This window comes from Dendroctonus ponderosae, unplaced genomic scaffold, assembly GCF_020466585.1.
Source record: "Dendroctonus ponderosae isolate FM_Combo_2020 unplaced genomic scaffold, Dpon_F_20191213v2 Dpon_F_20191213_10, whole genome shotgun sequence".
NCBI classification, from domain to species: Eukaryota; Metazoa; Arthropoda; class Insecta; order Coleoptera; family Curculionidae; genus Dendroctonus; species Dendroctonus ponderosae.
This window is the reverse complement of record NW_026017111.1, coordinates 3,146,246-3,152,013: the sequence shown is the minus strand read 5'-3', so window position 1 is coordinate 3,152,013 and position 5,768 is coordinate 3,146,246.

The following is a 5,768-nucleotide window of genomic DNA, read 5'->3' as shown; positions in this document are numbered from 1 at the left end:
GTAATTCTCTTCGTTTTGCATTTCTTGCATCTCGCGCTGATTTAAATTCGATTTGCTCAAACGGATTTATTTTTATTCCATACTCCTTAAAACATTTCTCCATTAATAGACTAGCTGTGACGTTCCAGATGGTTTTAACAGTGTGTTCTTTGTATTCCTCTCCATTTTGTTTACGCATGTTGTACGCCCAGCTTTTTAAAAAAGATGCAAGTTCCGAGATTGGAGTATCTCGATCCATGTTATAATGTTTTTCCGCACAAAAAGATGTAAATTGTTTCCAAATGTACTTATTACTTTTTGCGGTGTTTGTCGCTTCGCTGCTAACCACCAATTTATCCATATTTTCGTCGGAAATATCTCCAAAATGATTCATTTTTATTAATTTTTGAGAATATATTTCACATCAATCACATTAAATAAATCAGTCAACAGTGATATTTATTATGGTTCCATGACGACGTGAAATTATAGCTGTAAGTTTTTTTGAAAATTATTGAATTACCGTTTATTAATAACTTTTTTATTCGAATGAATCGAAAAGTGCCATTTTGCGAACAGAAGCGATGATCAAAAAGAAGCACTTTTCTTTAGCGTTCATTTGCTTTACTTTTTCGCACGGACTTTGCCGCACAGTGTGCGACAAAGTAAATGTAACACTTTGAACTTGCCACTGTCATTATATATTTTTCAGTATTTTTATTTAAAAATAACCAAAATGCTTTTTTAAGGAATAACGTATATTTATCAACAACTATTGATCCTATTTTCAAGTTTACTTACAATTTGTAAATTATACCTTTGTTACAAGTTCAGTCTCCTAATCGTTTTAATGGCCTACTTATCTACTTTTGCGACGTTGTCACACGTAAAACATGATCTTTTTAAGAAGCGCAAATGTCATGCAGAGTATGTAACATGCATACACCATCCCAAGACCACAGATGTTTCAAGTTGAAAAAGTACTTAAACTTAATTACAAACTTCAAAACATGACATTTTAAAAAATGACATTGCGACAAAATTTTAAGTATGAAATCGATGCATTTTATTATTCGTGTAATCTTTCATTTGAATAAAAAATAGTGTTCGATACGAGGGCGAAAATTTGTTTTTCGCCCTTGTATCGAAAACTACTATTTTGCCCTATGGCTATGCTATGGATGAGTGAAATAATCAATATAATTTTGGCTTAGTCTGCCATGTAAATTATTAGCTCTATGTGTAGACATTTTTTGAGCTAATTCCTTGTTTAGGGCCAGTAAAACTAACATTTGAATGTGAAATAGTTAAATTTAAGATACTTGCCTTGTTCGCTATATCAACAGAATATTAAAATACCATAAACAACAAAATTTCTCTAACCACACTTGCATATACGTCACACGGCAAAAAAATTTAATAATTATTATCAATATGACTTTTTGATCATTAAGACTTAGTACAGATACCAAGCCAAAATGTCGTAATGGAAATATTTTTAATCAGATACGACAATATGACCTGGTAATTATCAATCCGACTTTTTGACCTGGTGACTGGTCGATTTTTGCAGATAGGACATATAAATATCATTGAAAAACCGCATTCTAAAGATGATACGAATTCTAGACGTTGTCTGAGAGGTAAAGCAAACTCTGTTGTACCAGCATACCGCATAAGCTGAAAAAGTGAAAATTGCAAATACGACTTCTTGTCTTAGCAGGACAGTACAGCCCAACCAGTCCCTTCAAGGTCGCTCAGGAATTGGACTGTCTCTTGACTGGACAAGCGAGCAAATAAATTGCCGATTAAATAACGTTGTTTTGCGTAGGCTGCTCTCAAGTTGAAGTGAAGAGTAACAATGAAAAGCCGCAAGCCGTTTTCTATCAGGAATAGAGGGAACTGGTCCAATTTGTTGAGGTGAACTCGTTCAGGCATCGACGCGGCCATTGGGCCGCCACATCGCAAATGCGATTAAACATTTACAATTTCATTATGATATCTGCGCGTCAGTTAATAGGGTGTGAATAAATGATGGCAGCTTAACACCATGGTGGCGGAAATTGCGTGAAATTTACGATTTGCGCCGCTTGCTTGTGGAGTAAGCGGAAAATCCCAGCATGTTGAAACACCCGCATTTCGCATGGTTCTCGAGTGTTGACACCGATGGGAAAAAGTTGTGAAACGCAGCGGTAAAGTCCGAGCCTGGCACAGAAATAATCCGGCTAAGAAATCCACCCCGCTCCAGGCATTGGCTGTGACACGGCCAATACTCCGATATCAGCAACTCGGCCCCACCTGCAGCGCTTCTTTTTGTTTTTCCACACCCGCCATCTTAGCAGCGATTGAATTAAACATTGCCAAGCCCGTCTTGCACCTTGCCAGACATCCAGACGCCCTCGAAAAACCGTCCCGTAAACAATTGATGCGCGAGGACACTTTATTGCAATGGACACCCATAAACAGCTCGTAACCGTGGACAAGAAAAGAATTATTGGACAGTCGGTTGATGTCTGGAAATGGACCAGTTGGGTGGCACCGGCTGAAATCTCCTCAATATTTATAGTCGCTTAATCATTTAAAAAATAGTCACAATCCATGAGTGTATGACACACCTTTCACTTATTTGAGCTCGAAAATTTTGCCTTCGGCTCCTTGAATTAAGGCAATTTGTTGGGGTTCCGGCAATGAATTAGTTCTCTTTAACGAAACCGCCTGCAGGAAGGCTTTGAGAAGTTAAACAACCCCCTGAAAAGCGCTCAACATAAAAATCAACCTGACTGTTAGAAGGTAAAAACTTAATTCAGGCCTTTTTTGCTGTAAAAGTGAGTCACTTTCAATAGCGCAAATGAATGCTTCTGTTCTCCACCATGGACATTGTGGGTCAAATTTCTATTAAAATCAGCCATCAGACAAAAAATCCATCTTTTCAGTTTCACTTTAGGAATCTTTTCAATTTCAATAGAGTATATTTGGAAAATTTAAACAGCGTCAATTGACCAATCGATTGGGTTAAGTCTGATTTTCTTTATGCACCGTGCATGGCTCCAGCTTGAAGTGGACGACCACTCGATTGGAGTTTGTGGGGAAAATAGTTATTTTCATTGTTTGAAACGTGTGCTCTAAAAAATCAAGCCCATATTTAGTATTTTTTGAGTGTTTTAAGGGCAAAAAATGGAAATGAAACTGTGAGTGCAACCCTGGAAAGGCAGCAACATTCCAGGACATTTTATGTATCAGGCAGACGGGACGAGGAGTCGGCAGGCGCAACCCTCCACCAATCGTCCCCGACCGCGAGCATCATTTCGTTTCCGGTTTGTTTTCCTTTTGCACCGAGAAAATCGCAATAAGAAAAGAGCAGCATCTGCAGGTGAAATAGACGAGAAAATGTAATTCCCCAGGTGGATGATACTGATCTCTTCGTACATGCGGATGGCGAACTGGCGCGACAAGAATTTCAATTGGATGATAAAAATTGCATCCTGTCTACCACACGGGTACAGCGGTCTGAGATCAGTTTTTTCCTGATCGGAATCAGTCTGGATGGAATGGGGAGCTTAATGTTGCGCACTGCAGAGATAAAACGTTTAAATATTATTGGTGCGGTGTGGCTTTTCCACGCACCTGCCTATTAGTAGCACTGCAATAGGCGCGTTTCCCCGGTAACCAAGTCGAGCAGACGTACACAAAGCGCTTTGGAGTAGTTTCCTTGCACCAACGCATTTTTCGCTTACATCAAACAGATAATTGGATGGCAAACAGTTCTTCAACCTGGGACCAACCAACCAATATAAGAACTGGCTCATTGTTATTTATTCCAATAATAAATATCTCGTCTTATCCGCTGGGGGCCAAGACGTAGGCCCAGGCGACATCCAGAGTGTCGTTTATCATGCTCCAGTTGGAAATGGGGCCTTGGAGCGCACCTGAGGCCAAATATCGACCTTCGTTAGGCGTTTTCAAGCCATAATTAACAATTACTTTCATTTGAAAATTCTACGTCAGGAGTTTACAGAAAATCACCGGAGTAAATCAAGTCAATGTTCTTTTCGATTCAATTCGAAACAAGTGGGTTGAGCTATACCCTTCTCTCTCTCGCCAACTATGTGATATGGAGGCGCTCTATGGCCGACTCAGGTACGGAAGGGTTTTGCATACAGCGCTTCCCAATTGAAGTGTTCTAAAGCAATTGAATATATACTTGAACAGTCGGTTGCATTCCGTCCACACTAAAGCGACTGAAAAGAACCGGTTTCAGAAGTAGGAAAAACATCCCATTTAAATGGCATGTAAAATGAAAGTAGTCCGAGCAATAGAAGCTGTCGTGTCTTGTGGCAATTTATGCCGCAAAGCGTGCGAAGAAGCGGCCTGTTTTATGAGCACGCCGTATAAAACTTATGATCCACCTGCACAAATAAAACAGACGACCAGATCCGAAATTCATCCATCCTGCAAAGGAAAATGAGATCCGGACGGTAAAGCGGCCCAAACATGCAGAATTTTCGCTGCAGTTAAACCGTTCCGAGGGGAAATCAGTGAAACATGTTGCTAATCAGATAATTGTCTTTTACTACTACTGAAGTGAGCGTAATTTTTAGCGCCAAGACAATTGAAGCCGGTCGGCGATAAAAAGTGACTATGAAACCGTTGAGGCAAAAATGCAACAACAACTTGGGGCGTTTAATATTTGAAAGTTTACGGTTTCGATAAAAGCGCAGCCCTTTTACCAAACCGGTCACGTTTCGGGTACATTTCGCTAATGCACCGTTTGCCTATGCAGCCCTAAGTGGTGTGTGTGACACCCTTTCCCATAATTTTGCTCAACAGGAAAAACCTTCTCAAGACGCCCTTTCAAAGAGCCGGGCCCTTACCAAGTCAACACACTGAATAAAAGTCCAGCTCCGATTGTAGCAGGGAAATGTTGGCAAAGTGGCAACAGGGTGGTTTGATTTTTTCAGTTTCTGAGAAAGTAAATGTCAAACATCGACAACTATAAAAGTCTATCGCATTTAGAAAAAATCGCTAAAACAGTTTGTTGGTGACAGAAAATCGAAACTTTTGCTACTTATAGAATATTTATAGTGGTTTGTGAAGAAATGAGTGAGAAACTTTGTTTTATAACATAGTAAGCAGCGGAATTTGAGAATCAGGAAATTGAACTCATTGAACTCGCGATGGATACCATTTTTTTTCTGCTGTTTAAACGCGAATGTAAAAATAAAAGTTTCCAGCCAAAAGCGAGCTCTTCTTAAAAAATTCGTCACCACTAATTCCGGCTAAGTATAAACGTGAAAGTTTCACAACATGTGTTATACACACGCATCTGAGAATTGAGAAGCTTCCGTTAAAATCGCAGAAAATGCTGATTTTTTCTTCCTGTTTAAACAGAGATCCAAAAGTGAACGTTTTCGAGCGCAAGCACGATCTCCTTGAAAAAATTTGTAACTATTAATCTGGGCCAAGCACAAATTTGAAACTTACGCAGAACATAGTGGACAGTTTGGTCGGAAAACTGATAAATTTTCATTGATTTTGCACTTGATGACAATTTTTTCTGCGGGTTAAAAGAGAATGTAAAAATAAAAGTTTCCAGCCAAAAGCAAGCTCTTCTTAAAAAATTCGTCACCACTAATTGCAGGTAAGTATAAACGTGGAAGTTTCACAACATATGTTGGATACACGCATCTCACGATTGAGAAGTTTCCATTAAAATCGCAGAAGAAGCTGATTTTTTCTTGCTGTTTAAACAGAGATCCAAAAGTAAACGTTTTCGAGCGCAAGCACGATCT